Below are 19,726 nucleotides of genomic sequence, written 5' to 3'. Positions count from 1 at the left end.
TTCCAAAGCACAGATGGCATTTACAAGTTTATTTTCTGTTTTTCTGTCCTTCAGTACAGCTCTGCAGCCGTGTGCTGCCCAGGCGGCAGAACCCAGTGGCGCTTCTGGATTGGTTTTATATATAGACATTCCCAAGGCAGGCTGCTGCAGGGCTGTAGTCTTTGTTGCATTTGGCGATAACTCTCTGTTGGTTCTGCAATTACAAACTCCGTGAGTCCATGTAGTAACAAGTCACTTCCTTAAGTGGTGCCAATATCCAAGCTACATGATATCAGTGATACTTTTCCAAGGAGTCATGCCTAACACAGAATGATTTTAAAATTGACTCAATAACCAGGACCTAGATTAAGTCAATTTCATCAACAACAACTCTGTGCTTGTTTTATCACATTTGTATTCGACTGATTACGTGGGAAACAGACCAAATTGCGCCTAAGCATGTCAGTGGAAACTATCTAAATTTTCTTTTGTTTTAGGGCTTGATATTTCCAAGAAGGACAACACTTTTGTAGAGTGTGGTTTACTGGATTACGTCTCATAGCCCCCGTTATCATGTACCTAAACCCTGGGATTAACGATTCCCTATAACCATGGCCTTTGCTTTGCTCTTGGGCTCTTGAACCGTATCTTCACACCCACGTACCTAAGCCCTGATAGAACTTTTCTAAGGGATTTATGATTCTCTGCACCCATGGCCTTTTCTTTGCTCTTGGGCTCTTGAACCACACATTCACACTCTTATCTACCCACTTGGGGAAATATTTTCTCCTAGCAGTTTCTTTGACCCTAAGGTTTTCTGGTTCTCTTGACTGTTGACACTTCCTTTTTCAATTTCTTTTTGCCTTCTGATTCTGTGAGCCACAAGATTGTATTCAAACCTGTACATACCTTACTTGCTGCATCTATTTCTCCCTGACTTTAGTTCAGGTCCCTATTTCTTGCTATCAAAAAGAAACCTCCAAATATATATCTGTACATCATGTTAAACTCAACATCCTCAAAGTAAAAAAATCAATTTTCTCTCTAACTATGCCTTTAGATATGTTCCCTCAAATAAAGTGAGGCACAAACAAAACATCATTTATTTTGAGTCCTAAAAAGAAAAAGAAACACATTTGACTATTTCATTTTCATAAACGTGGTTAAATGAAATTTCTCATAAAAACCTATAAATTATGTTCCTGAAGACATCCTATCCTCATTCATATTAAATTATGTTTTAGAAAAAGATGCACCTGTTATTTTCCACCTACATTGTTTTTGTTGACTTAACGATTTGCATTTTTCACAATTGCTATTGCACCATGGCAAAAATGTTCATGTGTCTACCATTTCCCAAAAGTTGATCTCCAGTAGCTTATACAATTTATTTTCATCTGCATTTAAGTGAAAGGTCCTCATCCATATGCATCCCTTTACCATGTGCCACTTTGCGTTTGGGGTAGAAGAACTAATCCTGACTGCTGCTTTCTAGGTGACACCGAGTCAGTGGTTTTAAATGACCCGCCTCCTTTAATCATCATGATGACTTCATGAGGTGGCTATACCAAACGATGCAGCCAGCATTTGAACTCAGGTCAGTTTAATTCAAAGACTACACTATTTCCGCTTCACCAAGCTGACATCCTAAGAAATAAGACTTATTTCAGGAATGTGCTACATAGTTTGTATTTTTTTCTCTTTTAAGAGGGCCATTAGGTTTATAAAGTTCTGGAAATACACTGTGTTGATCTAGTCTGATCCCGTAGATTTTAACTTTTACGTCGGAAGCTATGAGATCAGAATTAAGCATTCCAGGCTGTGCTTGAGTAAACATACTCATGAAACCACAAAGAGATGCTTAAGGTTCCAAATGAAGCAAACCGTAGGGACTCTCGAGGGGTTCTTAACGACTACCTTCGTTCCTGTAGCATGTTTGTAGAATGGCAATCCAACATCCTGACAGCAACAATTAATGGCTTTACTTTGTTTCCAATTTTTCAAATTATTTGCTTATCCCATCTGGTGAAATATGTTGACAAAATTACCTAATTTGTCACTTTACATTTAACACCTTTGCTGGTGAAGGTTTTGATGCCAACGTTTGTAAAAAATGGGTTCTTACTTAATCTAGAAAGTAGGGATTATATATTTTTCCATCTTTAAATATGAATTAAGATGCCAACTTTATAAATAGCCCCATTAATGTTGAGGAATGTAAACTCATATAGCCAATCTCTTTTATAAGTTTTATTAAAATAATACATTAACAAAGTAAAAAACCAAAATGTCACAGAACTTATTATGAAAATCCTTCTCTCAGAGGCAAAAGTCATGCACTGCCTTTGGTTTAGGTCTTTCAACAGTTGGTGCCATGGTTTTTTATATATATATATATATATATATATGTTTCAAGTCATTGATTTTAAACAAGATCATCAACTCTCCCTTGTAAATGGCGAGGAATTTTTCTCACTACTCTCCTAATCTATCATTCTGTCATTTCCAGATATATATATATATATATTTTATATATTGTATTATATATATATGTCATTGTTTTTATATATATATATTCTTATTTTTGTTATCTTTTAACTTCAAATTATATCCTCATAACTCAATTTTTCTCTTTTTGAGGAAGATTAGCCCTGAGCTAACATCTGCTGCCCATCCTCCTCTTTTTGCTGAGGAAGAGTGACCCTGAGCTAACATCCGTGCTCATCTTCCTCTACTTTATATGTGGGACACCTGCCGCAGCATGGCTTGCCAAGCAGTGCATAGATCCGCACCCGGGATCCAAACCAGTGAACCCCAGGCCACCGAAGCAGAACATGTAAACTTAAGTGCCACACCACTGGGCTGGCCCTTTTGTAGCTCTATTTTTGTTCCACCAACTTGAATCAGTAATTTCTCAAGTCTCCTGTGGAAGATGAGAATCTTATCCCTCAACACTTCTCCCTTCTTTATTTTCCTTCTTCCACTGAACCTTTTTCTACACTTCTAATTTATATCACCAAGATTGAAAAAATGTATACTTTATTCTACATCCAAACATAAATTGCCCATTTTTAACTCATCAGTTGTCTCTAATTGTGGAAAACTAACAAAAGGTCATGTAAATTTCGTTCACTCTAAACCTAGGCTTGATAATAAATATAAATATATTGAAAGTTAAAACAAAATTGGAAGGAAGCTCAAACTCTAGCAAAAACACCTTCCAATTTGCTTCCCTTCCCCAATGATTGCTCAGTGTCCTTAATGTGGGATAGCTATACACTGCTAGGCGTTAGCATAATGGATCATCTGTGGTTTTTGTTCTCTTTGTTTACCCAACAAATGGCATTATAAAACCTCCATCTGGAGATGTTTCAATTAGAGACCATTTAGCTGCCCTTGGGAACAAAGATTTAGATGGAATAGAAGAATAGATATTTCTCCTACTTCATCTATAAAATCTAGGTAATTTATGATTTGAGATATATGATATAGGGTCACCAACGTGGCTGACCATGGCCTTTCTGAAATAACAAAGAAACAGGCCCTTGCAAGTGAATAATGCTTAGGTTAGGACATATCCACACAGCCAGGGCAGGTGGATATTTTGTTTGATAACAAATAGTCATAAGATTCTGACAGCTAAATGACCTGTGACTCATATAATATCCTTTCAAGAGACCCCAAGAGTCATGGGTACAAGGGACTCAGTCCTCCTAGCCAGAGGCAGCATGATAAATAAATGCTGAAAAGTTGAAGAAATTGCAGTATACAACAGATGATGCAGCTTTGTCATGTCTCAAAAGGACATATTAGAGTGGATTCACAGTTTGTGGCAATACTAAAAATAAGAAGCCCCAGGCCTTAATGGGCAGCTCTATTAACATCTTCTCTAATGTAGCTAAAGCAATTTCTATCCCCCATTTCCCATTCTTACTCATGCACACGTAAATACATCATTCACTTGAAAGTAGGGCTTTAACCTTGTTAAGACAATTTCTCAAAATCAAGAAAAGCAATTAAGTTCGCTTTCTGCATATGTCTACCAATTTACGTGAATCAGAAAAGATGACCTGATAAAAGTAAAAAATGTCTTTTAAAAAGATATTCTATATCTAGCTTGACTTTTCTCATCTGTTACATACACTGTTGCGTGTAGTACAAACACATAACCTCACATTTGTCCCAACATGGACCACTTGGACATATCAGAGATGAAGGGAAATAACCCAAAGAAGCAAGAAAACAAAATTCAAAAATTATATAGCTATCTGTATTATAATATATACAGTCATGTCATTTAATGACAGGGAAATGTTCTGAGAAATGCATCATTAGGTGATTTCGCCATTGTGTGAACATCACAGAGCGCACTTACACAAACCTAGATGGTATAGCTACTGCACACCTAGCCAGTGCGGTACTAATCTTATGAGACCACCATCGTATATGTGGTCTGTCATTGACTGAAGTGTTGTTATGGGCAGATGACTGGAATTATAGATACATAATTATTTATCGATGTCTATCTATCTTTCTGTCTATACATATACACACACATATATATTCACTGCCACAGACTACAAAAATAAAAGTCTTCCAACTGTGTGAATAAAATAAGAAAGGACACCAAAGATTGTATTTCCCTCTCCAAATATCAAAAGGACTTAACTTTCATTGAAAAAAGCAACCAGTTGCTGAGAAACACAACCAATAATCTTTTAATTCAAAGTAAAAGGACATAAAACAAATAATGCAGAGGAAAAATGGATAAGTTGCCTGCCTGAAGAATCTATGGCACATAGGAATGAAGGATGACAAGAAAAAGAGGTAAGTTTTTATTTTATTCGTTCCATTGAATGTACTTTGCAATCTGGACAGGTAAATCAGATAAACCAGATGGCTGTGAAAAGGTGGGGAATCAAAAGAAGAGGAAATTAGCTTTGCAACTGACGATCGAAGTGAGCTGGACAGAGATGGATAAAATACAAACTAAAGACCTATAACTTGCAAGACACAAGTTTCACTCAAACTGACCGTCGTGGTGATATGCTGACACATAAATGAAATGCGGCAATATGAAGCGAGAAGTGAACCCACAGCGTAGGAAAGGCTATAGTTAACAAAAAAGTGTTTCAGGACTGAGTGACCAAATGAACAGCCACACCAAGTCATACCTCTGATCATCATTACACAGTCTAGAAAAAACCGAAAAATTAGAAGTTCCAAATAGAACCTCTTTTATCTTTTATTAATTATAAGCAGAAACATCTGATACAAAATAAAAGCTTAAATACTACACCCCCCCCAAAAAAATGTACAAGCGAATAAGGAAACATAAGAAAAAAGACAGATGAATGTATTTTAGTAAAAGACTTTCTGAAGGAAACAGAAGTTCAAAGAAATTGAAAGCAAACTCAAAGAAGAAAGAAGACATAATTAAACATCCACAGAATTTGAAAAAAGTACAGTAAGATTTAAGTAAAGAAATAAAAGTTGACAATATACAACGTTGGCATTAGGGTCTTTTACATCCAGCCATTATAAGGCAGTAAGAAATGAATTTACTGTCTCATCTTAGCCAGAAAACTAGACAAAATGCATGAAGTAATAGTTTTTATTTATTGGATAACAACCAATGCAGCAATGTGACCTCTAAGAGAAGGAAAATAAAGGAAGACCTATAATCTTTCCAACTTTCTTCCTGAAAACAAATTTCACACTGCAGAGCTGTTAGCCTCACTGAGTAGAGTAGACAGACATCAGATTTCAGGGACTCTGAGGCAGCTGGAAGTTGCAGGACTGAATTCCAGACTGGAGGGAGTTAGACATAAAATGAGCTCCAGAAATCTTCACAGAGTCCCATAGAATTCTTGCTGTATCTAAAGATACATACAAGTGGGTTCAACTCTATGAAGTCAGGCAAAAGGCAACCCATGATCTTTTAGTGAATAATCCTTAGAGCTCATGCAGAACCAGAACTCATTTGAATTCCCATCAGCTAGAGTGGGGAGATTCTGTTGACCTCTCCAGGCTCACTTTATTAGAGTGTCTAACCTACCCCTAGCACAATGGCTACTCTAGACTTACTCTGAGCAAAATTTAAAAGTAAGATCCAAAAGGTTCAAACTGAAAAGCAAAGAATTTAACTATCAACCAGATAACAGGCCAACTCTCTTGAAAATAAGACAACAAAATCAAACACTCAACAGCATAAAATCTGTAACGGTCAGCATTCAATGAAAACTAATATACATATAAAGAAGCATGAAAATGTGGTCCACACACATGAGAAAAGTTGTCCGATAGAAGCATACTGGGAAATGACAAATTATGGAATCAACATAGCAGGATGTTATCACAGCTGTGATAATTATGTTCAAGTATGGAAAGGAGAACATGAATGTAGTAAGGAGAGAAATGGAGGATATCATGAATAAAAAATGACAGATATAATACTTGGAACAAATAGCATTATTTTTTTTACTGGGTAAGAGTAACAGGAGATGACATTACAGGAAAAAAAGGTCAGTAACTTGAAAACATAAGAATATAAACTGTTCAAAATAAAACACAAGGAGAAAATGATTTTAAAAAACCATAATAATGACTTATGGGACAGTCTCAAGTGATCTAACATATTTGTAATTTGAGTCCAATGAGGAGAATTTGGGCAGAAAAAATATTTGAGAAAACAGCAGCCAAATATTTTCCAAATTTGATGTAATTTATAAGCCCACAGACACAAAACTGTATACTGTCTGCAAGAAATTTATTCTAAATATAATGATAGAGGTTAAGAGCAAAAGGAAGAAAAGGTATATAACACGCAAACACCAATTATAAGAAGAACGGAATGGCTTTATTAATATCAACAAATCAAGAATATTACCATGCATAAGGATGGAAATTTCATAATTATATCAAGGTCAATGTATTAACAAGAAATAATCTGAAATGTGCGTGCATCCAAAAACAGCTTCAAAATACATGAGGCAAAAATTTACACAGCTGAAAGGAGAAATATACAAATCTACAAAGCTGTTTGGACACATTAATACTTCCCTCTGAGTAATTTAGAAAACAAGTAAACAGAATTTCAGCAAGGGTATAGAAGACCTTAGTAGTTTCCTCAACCAACTTGACCCAGAAGACGTTTGTAGAAATGTGCTCCCAACAGTTGCAGGATGCACATTGTGCTCTGGTTTATAAGGAAGATTCACCCAAGCAAACCATACGCTAGGGCATGAAACAACCTTACTAAACTTAATAACAATTGCAATCATACTGACCATGTTTGCAGCCAAAATGAAACTAAAGTAGAAACCAATAGCACAAAAATGTCTGGAAACAAAGACAAAATATGTGGCCATTAAACAATGCACTACAAAATAACAAATGAGTTAAGGAAGAAAGCACAAAGGGAATTTGAAAATATTTTTAACTAAATATAAATGAAAAACATCAAAAATTGTGGTGTGCAGCTAAAGCAGTGTTTAAAGGGAAATTTATAGCTTTAAATAACTATATTAGAAAAGAAGGAATGTCTATCAACGTCTTCAATTTCACTGTTAAGAAGCCAGAAAGTGAAGAGCAAATTAACTGCAAGGTATGCAGAAGAGTAAATAATAATGATAAGAAAAAAATCAGTGGAACGGGAAGTAAAAAACATTAGACAAAACTAATGAAACTGAAAGCTTGTGTCTAGAAAAGATCAATGAAATTGATAAATTCCTAGCTAGACTGATTAAAAAAGAAAAACGGAAAGTCAAATTACCAATATAATGAGAGAAGAAATAATGCTATGCATTTGAAAGATATTAAAAGAGTAATAACAGAATGTTATAAGCAACTTTGTGCCAATGAAATATGAAACTAAAATGAAATGGACAAATTATGTGAAAGACACAAGCTATCAAAATTAAGTAAAAAAGAAAACAGAAAATCTTAATATATCTACAACAATTAAAGTAATTCGATTCATAGTGAAACATCTTCCTACAATGAACTCATTAGTGTGAGATTGCTTTGTTGGAGAATTCTTTCAAAGACTTAAGGAAAAAAATAACACTGATCATCTACAAACTCTTTCAGTAAAAAAAGAGGAAGAAATACTTCCCAACACATTTTACCAGGTGAGTATTATCCTGATAACAAAGCCAGGCAAAGACATTAGAAGGAAAAACATTACATGATGAAATGCTAATTTTTTTTTTCCTTAAGATTGTGGACAAGATTAAACTCTCACCATTTTGATTCAAAATTTTGTCACAGGACCTAGCTGGTGCAGTAAGACAAGAAAAAGAAATGAAAGGCATACAAGTTGGAAAGACAGAACTAAAAACTATGTTTATTCAAAGATGACATGACTAAGTATGTAGAAAATCCTAGATAACCTATAAAAATGCTACTAGAATGAGCATGCGAGTTTAAAAATGTCACACGATTCAAGGTCAATGTACAAAATCGAGTTTATATACTAGTAATAACAATTGAAAATTGAATTTAAAATAACAATATCACTTATAATATCTTCACATTCATAAAAATGTAGGATACTTTTAACAAAATATGTGTCATTATTATCTACTGAAAACAATAATATATTGCTGAGAAAAATTAAGACCTAAATGAATAGAGAGATACAGCAAGTTCGTGTGTCAGATACTTCAAATTGTTAAGATGTTAAACCTCCTGTACAGATTCAACATTAGTTCATTCAAAATGCAAGCAGGTTTTTTCCAATAGACAAGATGATTCTGAAATGCATATAGAAATGTAAGGGGTCTGGAAGAGCCAAAACTCTTTTTAAAAAAGAAATATCCATTAGGAAGACTTGAGCTACTTGATCTCAAGATTTATTACAATGCTGTAGTAATCAAGACACTATAAAATGGCATAGGAATAGACGTAAACACCGATGGAAAAGAATAGAGACTCCAGAAATGCATTCACACGTACATGGTCAATTAATTTTCAACAAAGAAGCGAAAATAATTCTGTGTAAAATGATAGTCTTCAACAAATGACTGTGGAATACCTGGATTTCTAAATGAAAAACATTGGACCACAAATCTTACCTCAAACCACATGCAAAAAATTTATAGCAAGTGGATTATAAGCCTATACATTGGAACTGAAAGAATAAAACTTTTATAAGAAAACATGGAATATTTTGGCAACTTCAGCACAGGCAAAACCTTATAAAATTAAACAGGCACTTAGCATATGACCCAGTCATTTCACTTCTAGAGTTTTAGCCATAAAAAACGAAAAACTATTTTCACACAAAGACATGAACACAATTTTTAATAAAAGCTTTATTCGCAACAGCCAAAAACTGTAATGGATTTTAAAAATTTAATATGTTAGTGCAATGGAATAGATTCACCAATATCAAACAACGAACTTCTGATAGACAACGTGGATGAAGCACAGTAACATTATGCTGAGTGAAAGAAGTCAGACCATAAATACTATGATACTGTATGATTCCATTCACGTGGAACTTTAGGAGAGAAAAATCTAATTTAGAGTAATAGAAAGTAAACCGCAGGCTGGCCACGTGGCGCAGTGCTTAAGTTCGCATGTTCTGCTCCCATGGCCTGGGGTTTGCTGGTTCAGATCCCAGGTGCGGACCTACACACTGCTTGTCAAGCCATGCTGTGGCAGGCTTCCCACATAAAATGGAGGAAGATGGCCACAGATGTTAGCTCAGGGCCAGTTTTCCTCAGCAAAAAGAGGAGGATAGGTGGCAGATGTTAGCTCAAGGCTAATCTTCCTAAAAAAAAAAAAAAAAGTAAACCAGTGTTTACCTGGGGGAAAGAGTGACATTGAAAGATGGGGACTGATTAGCAAAGAGCAAAGGGGAAACTTTTGTCGATGGAAATGTCCTGTATCTTGATTATGGTGATTATATGAGTGTATATATTTGTTAAAACATCAAACATAAAATGTGTTCATTTTAATGTACTTAACTATACATCAGTGAATTTTAATTAAAAACAAAATGTCATTAGGAGTAGCTAAACATAAAAGTCATAGCTGAAAATGAAATCAATAAAATGGAGGGCAGGAGAAGTAACAGATATAAAAGCAAGAAGATATTTGACAAATGCGTAATTGGTACTTTTACCAAAAATCAGAAAGAATAAGACAAAAAATATTCAAGACATAAGGAAACAATGTTTTTATGAATGAAAGCAGAATCTGTATATGCAGACTGACATTGTATTATGTGCCAAGAAAATCCAATATAGACTAATGACTGAAACAAGTTTTGAATTAGTACTGAACCTATACAGAAAGAAAATAATAATAATAATAAAAGTTAACACAAGCGTAGAGGATTGCATTGGGTCCCCTCAAAAGATATGTCCAATTCCTAACCCTGATATCTGTGAATGTGACTTTACTTGGAAATAGGTCTTTGCAAGTGTAATTAAGTTAAAGATCATGGGGTGAAATTATGCTAGATTTAGGATGGGCCCTAAATCCAGTGCTTGATGCCCTTAAAGAGAAAAGTGAGGGAGATTAGAGAAACAGGCTAGAAGGTCATGTGCCGAGAGGAGCAGAGAATGGAGTTATTTAGCTACGAGCTGAGGAACACCAAGAATTGCCAACAGCCACTGGAAGAAGAAGAAAAAGACAGTGAAGGGTAAGTAGAAGGAGGAGAAGGAAGCGGCAGAAGAGGAGGAGGAGACAGGAAGAAAGAGATGGTAGGCGGAACTTCAATTACATTAATATTTTCATATTTCATAATTTGGGAGGCAGAGGATAATGTTCGTATTAACAAATCAAAAAAATATGTATGCTTTAAATTTATAAGAACTGTCACCAGGAGAACAAATTTATAAAAGGGACAAAAACAAAAGGAAACAAAATAATCTTACAGTATATGGTAAAATATATATAAAACAAAGAGAACGAGATTTTCACTTAAAAAAAAACCTATTTTACATCCATTTTAAGTAAGGAATATTATGTATAGTCAAGCAAAAACAATAATGTCATCTATAAGTGAAGAAGTTCAGACTTCTTCATAGCTATATTTGATGCTGGAGAATCGTGAAACAGTATCTAAAATGCTCTCAGAGAAATAAAGTGAATCCTCATAATAATATCCTCAGAAAACTTGTAATCTCGGGATCATTAATTCTAGTTCTGTATGTTTGAGTAACTCAATTTCTCTTTCCCTCAGTTTTCTCACCTGAAATTTGAAATAACAACAGCATCTACCCCATACAAAATTAAATGCTATAATACATGTAATACCCATGGAACAATGGCTTGCACTTCATAAGCACTCAAGAAATGTTAATTAGAGCCTAAGTCAGACTGTTTCAAGCATGTATGAGCTCCAGGAGCTCAGAACGTACTAACTCTCTTTGAAAAAGCTATTTAAGGAGGAAATATAACCACCCAAAATATGAATAGAAGAACTGAGTAGTTATGATAAAGAGACTGGTTGTGAGTAAACAATTATGCAAATTGTGGCTACAGAAATTACTATAAATGTCATAACCCTTGATAATGTGGAAATAATATTATTGATGCATCAGAAGCAGAAAGATGCATTATGTGGAATTTGGCTGATTTCCCCATCTATTAGGGCAGGAAGTTAAAGATATACGTATAGCTGATAAATCAAATATTTATGATAAAGATAATACTTAAAGGTTTAAAGTTAATCAAAAAAACCGCTAAAATAGCTATAAATCTTTCAAATGATCAAAGAGAAAACATTCATTAATTTAATAGAAAAATAGACAAGAAAAACACGGGCCATAGAATTATAATTTTTGAAAAAAGCAATAGGAATCTTAAAAGCAGAAATCCTAATATAAAATTAAATTAGAAAACTAAAACTAAAAATATCTGGCAAATCAATAAAGATAAATGGGAAGAACTTACAAAACGAAAAATTTTCCATATTGATTAAAAATGCAAAATCAAATAACGTGCTATATATACGAAAAGCTTCTAGAATAAAGTGAATCAAAAAACAAAAAATAAAGAGTGTTGGCAAAAATATACAAAGGAATGCGAATTTTTTAAAAAGTAGGTCGTGATTATCAGAAAAAGTTGAACTGGCAGAAAGCAATAAAGGGAAAAAAGACTTTAGTGATAACATTTACACACCACATTAAACAACTAAGTGACATGAATATTTATGCCCCAAACAAACAGAGCATCAAAATTTATGAAGTACGCAAAACAAACTAAACCAACCTGGAATGGATGGAGAGGATTTAGTATGATTAACAAGCTTGTTCCCAAGATGCTTATACTGAACTCAAAAAGTAAAACATTGAGTTAATAAGTCTCAAAAAGAAAGCGTCCACTATTCTCCAAAGTAGAAATCATACTTTTGATCACAACATAACAAAATTAGAAGTTAATAACAGAAGTAAGAAAATGAGCATCTCAAGTATATACTATGAAGGCATATTCTCTGGGTTGGAATCCATCTGATTAGGGATAATTAGTTAAATTCTTTGAACCACAGATTTCTCTTATTAAAAATTAGAATAGTAATAGCATATACAACATATGGTGTTTCACAGCTATATTAAAGCTCTAAAATCTATTAGTCAGCTAGGGCTGCCATAAAAAAAATACTATAGATGGGTGGTTTTAACACAGAAATGTATTTCTCACACTTCTGGAGACTGGAAGTTCAAGATCAAAGTGTCTGCAGGGTTGGTTTCTCCTGAGGCCTCTCTCCGTGGTTTGAGATGGCCACCTTCTCATTGTGTCCTCACATGTCCTTTCCTCTGTGCATGTATGGAGAGAGAGAGATCTCTGCTGTCTCTCCCTCTTCTTATAAGGAAGCTAGTCCTATCGGATTAAACCAACCCTTGTGAGCTTATTTAACTTTAATTACTCCTAAAGGCCTTGTCTCCAAATACAGTGATAGTGGGGGCTAAGACTTCAACACATGAATTTTTGGAGAGACATATTTCAGTCCACAAGAAGCAGATTACACAAAATCATGTAGACCTTAGCGTGATCACTGGAACCTAATAAACATGCAATGCATGTCTACTTTTAGTCCATTCACCCTAATGTGTATTAATAGAATAATGGAAATTCAGAATTTTAGGTATTGAAACACCATCTAGGTCATTTTTATCTTTCTTAGTTATGGTTCCCTCATGGTGCAAATCAAATAGGTCATCTCTGGGAAGGTTTCCTATCACCCTCTTTCCTTTCCCAGCAAATTTTATAGCTTAGTCCTTGGTAAAATTCTATGCCTTGTACCTACCTATATTGTAGTACCTAACAATCTCTTCCTGAATGTTTCCCAAAAATATCTGTCTCCTTTATTGCCCTTATAAGATGCCTGCCTACTATGCTATATTCATGCTAAACCCTCAATTCTTAGTTCAGTGTCTATTGTAAAATAGATATTGAATACATGTTAGTTGAAAGAATGAATGACTCTGTTATTATCTGCTTGGATTCCCATGGTGTATAGGACTTGTCTCGATAACAGTATTTTTCTATCCACTGATGGTATTTAAATGCAGTAGAACTTCCAGATGAAAATGGACAGTGAAGAGCAAATATTGGAGACAGTGACTATTTAGTCAAAGAAACTGCTAGAATGAATGAGCTCTTTTTCCTCCTTAAGTTAAAGAGTGTGGATAAAGCAATCTAAAAGGCAAGAGGAAGTAAATTTTAAAATCCAATTTAATTTTGACTACAAAATATACCTGTAACTCAAAAGGATATCTACTTAGATATGCTAAAACCAAAACAAAAAAATGGAAGAGGAAAAATATTCATTGCAGTATGAAACCATCAATCATTCTAATTCCTTAATAATGTACTAAGAATCTTTGGAATAATGTATACATTTGTTAGGTTTCCAAGCAATTCAGTCTTGGGGCTTACATTTCTACAGATCACATTATAAAAATCACAGATGTATACAGTATCAATTGAAAGTGCCTCATAAAAAGAATTATTGATTTTATGTATAATTTCATTAATAATATAGAATTAAAAAAGGAAAAAGCAAAACATGAGATGGTAAATTCAAATTGTTAAAAGAAAAAATCTGCCAACCAAGAATACTATCCCTGGCAAAACCATCCTTAAAAAATGAAGGAGAGATAAAGACTTTCCCAGATAAACAAAAACTGAGGGAGTTCATCACCACTAGACCTGCCTTATAAGAAGTGGTAAGGGAGTTGAAATGAATAGGCAGTAAGCAGCAACAGGAAAGCACATGAAAGCACAAATCTCATAGGCAAAGGGAAATATAGACAAATATAGAATATAGTAAAACGGTAATGGTGGCACATAAATCACTTTTAACCCTTGCAAAAAGTTAAAAGACAAAAGAATTAAGAATAAAGGTAACCCCCAAAATTTGTTAGTGGATACTCAATATGAAAAGAAGTAAACTTTGACATCACTAACAAAAGAGGGGGGCAGGTGAAGATAAAGTGCTTTAGTATGTGATTGAAATTCAGCTGCTATCAGCTTAACATAGAATGTTGTAACCATAAGAGATTCACTGCAAACCTGGTAGTAATCACAAAGAAAAAACCTGTCTTAGATACAGAAAAGATAAAGAGAAAAGAATCAAAGCATTTTTGCTACAAAAAATCATCAAACCACAAAGAAAAACAGCAAAAGAAGAAGAGAGGAACAAGGTAACTACAAAACAGAAAACAGTGAGCAAAATGGCAACAGTGAGTCCTTACCTATCAGTAATTATTTAAATGTGAATGGATTAAACTCATGAAACAAGAGACAGAGTGGTTGAATGGATTATAAAAAAAAACCAGGACCTAATGATATGCTGTCTACAAGAGACTCACCTTAGACTTAAGGACATGGGCTAAAAGTGAAGGGATGAAAAAAGATGTTCCATGCAAATAGCAACCAAAAGAGAGGAGAAGTGGCCACACTTACATCAGATAAAATAGGTTTTAAGTCAAAAACTGTCACGAAATACAAAGAAGATCATTAAACAATGATACAGTTCAATTCAACGGGAAGATATTACAATATAAATATATTTGCAACCAACATCAAAACACTTAATTAAATAAGGAAACATTCACAGATCTGAAGGAAGGAATAGGCGGCAATACAATAATAGCATTTCAATAATGGATAGATCATCCAGACAGAAGTTCAATGAGAAAATAGCAGACAAGAACACGACTATAGGAAAAATGGACCTAACAAGCATACGCAGAATTGTTCACCCAACAGCAGCAGAATACACATTCTTTTCAGGAGCACATAGAACATTCTCTATGATAGACCACATGCTAAGTCATAAAAGAAGTCTTAACAAATTTAAGAAGATTGAAATCATTTGAAGTATCTTTTCCAACCACAATGGACAAAAAAGATCTCAATATCATGAATGTAGAGAAATACAACAGCATACTCTTTTGTTAAAAAATTATTTTATTGAAGTCATATTGGCTTATAATGTGTAAATTTCAGCTGTACATTATTATATTTTAGTTTCTGTATAGACTGTGTCCTGTTCACCACCAATAGTGTAGTTGTATAAGAACCCATCATCATATATATGTGTCCCTTTACCCCTTTTGCTTTCCTCCTACCTCCTTTCCCTCTGGTAACCACTAATCTCTTCTTATCTATGTGTTTGTTTATCTTCCACATATGAGTGAAATCATACAGTATTGTCTTTCTCTATCTGACTTATTTCACTTAACATAATACTCTCAAGGTCCATCCATGTTTTTGGAAATGGCATGATTTTGCCTTTTTTATGGCTGAGTAGTACTCCATTGTATACATATACGACATCTTCTTTATGCATTCACCCACTGATGGGTGCTTGGTTTGCTTCCACATCTTGGCTATTGTGAAAAATGCTGTGATGAATATAGGAGTGCAAAAAATATTTTGAATTATTTCATGTACTTTGGATAAATACCCAGTAGTGGATCATATGATATTTCTATTTTTAATTTTTTGAGTAAAACAGCACACTCTTGAGTAACCACTGGGTCAGTCTTTTGGTATCTATAAGAGATGATGCATGTTAACTAAACTTGTTGGGGTAATCATTTAACAATACATGTAAGTCAAATTATTATGCTATATATCTTAAACTTACACAGTTCTGTATGTCAATTATATCTCAATAAAACTGGAAAAAATACTCATACTACCCAAATCCATCTACAAATTTAACACAATCTCTACCAAAATACCAAGGACATATTCTAGAGAAATTAAAAAAAAATCCTAAAACTCATTTGGAACCACAAAAGACCCTAAACAGCCAAAGCAATTTTGAGAAAGAAGAACAAAGCTGGAGGCATCACACTTCCTGATTTCAAAATATATTACAAAGCTACAGTAAGCAAAACAGTATAGTATTGGCATAAAAATAAACATACAGACCAAAAGAACAAAATATAGAGCCCAGAAATAAGCCCATGCATCGATGATCAACTGATCTTTGACAAGAGTGCCAGGACTGCACTGTAGAGAAAGGATAATCTCTTCAATAAATGATGATGGGAAAACTGGATATTCACATGCAAAAGAATGAAACTGGATCCTTGTCTTAGACCATATGTAAAAATCGTCTCAAAATGGATTGAAGACTGAAGGATAGGACCCGAAATCATAAAATTCCAAGAATAAAACACAGGGGAAATCTTCCTGACATTGGTCTTAGCAATGATTTCTGGTAATGACGCCAATGAATCAGACGACAAAAGCAAAAATATAAAACAGGACTACATCAAACTAAAAGCTTCTGCACAGCAAGGAAATAATCAGTAGAGTGAAAAGGCAACCTGTGGAATAGGACAAAATATTTGCACATCATATTTTTGACAAAAGGTTAATTTTAAAAATATATAAGGGACTCCTAGAACTCAATAGCAAAAAAATAAGTAACCTTGTTTACAAAATAGATAAAGGACTTTTATAGACATTTCATCAAACACATGCAAACATCCATCAGGTATATGAAAAGATGCTCATAACTGCTAATCATCAGGGAAAGGCAAGTCAGCAATACTGTTTCTGGATATCTGTCCCAAAGATTTGAACTCAGGATGTCAATAACACAAATATCGATCAACAGATGAATGAATAAAGAAAATGTGGTATATGTATACAAAGAAATATTATTTAACCTGCAAAAAGAAGGAAATTCTGCAATATGCTATAACATGGATGAAATTTGAGGACATTATGCTAAGTGAAATCTCCAGTCACAGAAGGATAAATACTACTTGATTCCTTTTATATGAGGCATCTAAAATAGCCAAACTCATAGAAGTAGAAAATAGAATGGTGGTTGCTTGAGCTCGGGAGGAGGTCATACAGGGAATTGTTCAACGACTATAAACTTACAGTCATATAAAATGAGAAAGTTCCAGAGATCTGTTGTACAACATAGTGCCTATAGTTAACAATAAAGTATTGTGCACTTCAAAATTTGTTAAGAAGGTAGGTCTAGGAAAAATTCTCTGTTTTTTCTTCACTCTCACACTGGCAAGTCTTCTGACACCAGATGTGTAGGTTTTCTACACCAAGCAATTCTCTGACACCAGCTAGGTGTCCTATAAGCCAATTTAATTCTGATGCTAACAGGAGTTAGTGCAGACTCCAAGGTTAAGGGCTCATAAAACTACCCTCCGCCGCTTCAGAAGCCGATCACATTTGAGGCTATCATCCGTGCTTCTGACCAACCAGCTGTAAATTGCAGAGGTTCCCAGGACCTCCTCCTCAGGTTCGATCAATCATTTGCTAGAACAGATTACAGAACTCAGGGAAACACTTACATTTATTGGTTTATTGTATTATAAGATATAGATGAACAGCCAGATACAGAGATACATAGGCGAGGTCTGGAAGGGTCCTGAGCACAGGAGCTTCTGTCCCCGTGGAGCTGCAGTATGCCTCTCCCCCAACATGTGGATGTGTTTACAACCCAAAGCTCTCTGAACCCTGTACTTTTGGGATTTTTATGGCGGCTTCGCCAAGTCAGCCAATTGATCATTAACTCAATCTCCAGCCTGTCTCCCCTTCCTGGAGGATGAGAGTAGGGCTGAAAGTTTTAACCTTCTAACCATGGCTTGGTCTTTCTGGTAACCAGCTCCCATGGTTAAGCTATCCAGGAGCCCACCAAAAGCCACCCTTTGGAACAAAAGACATTCCTATCACCTAGAAAATCCCAAGGGGTTTAGGAGCTCCGTATCAGGAACCAGGGTCAAAGACAAAATATTAGAACAAAAGATGCTTCTAGTGCTCTTACCACTTAGGAAACTACAAAGGTTTTAGAAGTGCCAGGAACCAGGGTGAGTAACCAATATACGTATTTTCTATTATTTCATTCTCATGTTAAGTACTCTTACTGCAAAAAAAAAGGCACACAAGGAAACTTTTGGAGGTGATGGATATGTTTATTACCTTGATTCACACAAGTGTATACACGTATCCAAACTCAACAAATTGTATATATTAAGTACATGCAGTTTTTTGTATACCAATTATACCTCAATAAAGCTGGGGAAAGAGTACAAAACAACGCCTTCTGACAAGAGTATTTAATAAGTGGATAATAAGGAAATATGCAAAGTGAGAAGTATTACATGAAAGGGAAGCATTATCATTAAGTTGCATTAGTTTTAGAAACTATATAATTTACTAAATTCACATGCTCTTTGTATTTGGGGAAAAAGTTTTAATTAAAGAGGAGTTTTGCTTTAAATTTTCAGAATATTTTGTCACAGTGCCGTTACAATTCCCTTACTTTATTTTTTTTTCTCATGTGCAATTTAAATGCAATATAGCGTTAGTCTCCAGGCATAAACATTTAAATAGCTGTCTAGCCACTACCTAATTTTTTTGTCTCAGAACATTTTGGTACCATTTAAGCTCATCTTCTTATTTCCCCGTTGGGTTTGGAATAATGATATCAGATGATGTATACTCCATAATGAGAAATAAAGCCAATGGGCCATAAGAGCCACCAAAAAGTAGGTATACTAAAACTGTTCATCATCACAAATACGTTCAGATTCTGTCATTTTACTTTCTTTGTTCTGCTTTAGATTCCCATGTTTCTGCAACTTTTTCTGACTCAACCATGGTCGGCAGTCCTCAGAGATGCCTTTATCTACGTTTCTTAACTATGCGCCTTGTCTTGCCTTCCCTAACAAGTAGCAGGAAACTGATGAGAGCAAATATCCCAGGTCCTAGGATTCTAGAGTTCTAATTTGCTAGAGTCTCTCTTATGTGCTTAGCTGCCTTATATCTTTTTTGGAAGAAAGTGGTAAATAAGTGCATACATAAAAATCTATACCCATTGTTTGCCTAATCAATCATTCATACATTCAATACCTATTTACTGAGTGTTAGTATGTGCTTGGCAACGTTCCAGGTGGTCAGATACTTTGGGAAAATAAGGTAAACAACTTTTTTGTCCTCACAGAAGTTATAGGCCTAAAGGCACAGTTTTAATGCAGCCTTGTTCATATACCTGTCTTAATTCATTTTCCTATATTGACAATTTGCCCTGGAGACCTGAATTAGCTCTTTAAACTGAACTCCCAGAGCTGGCCATTTCTGAGAACTTGCCCAGTTGTGTACTGTGGCCATCTACAAGCTAAGGAAACAACACACTGTTAAACACACATTTTATTATAGTAGAACCTCTAGAGAGAAAGAGAAATCCCAATACTTTACAGCAGGAGGACAATGCAGCTATGACTATGAGCTAGAGATG

Source organism: Equus caballus, chromosome 20, assembly GCF_041296265.1.
Source record: "Equus caballus isolate H_3958 breed thoroughbred chromosome 20, TB-T2T, whole genome shotgun sequence".
In the NCBI taxonomy this organism is placed as follows: Eukaryota; Metazoa; Chordata; class Mammalia; order Perissodactyla; family Equidae; genus Equus; species Equus caballus.
The sequence above is the reverse complement of the archived record's forward strand: the minus strand, read 5'-3'. Positions refer to the sequence as shown.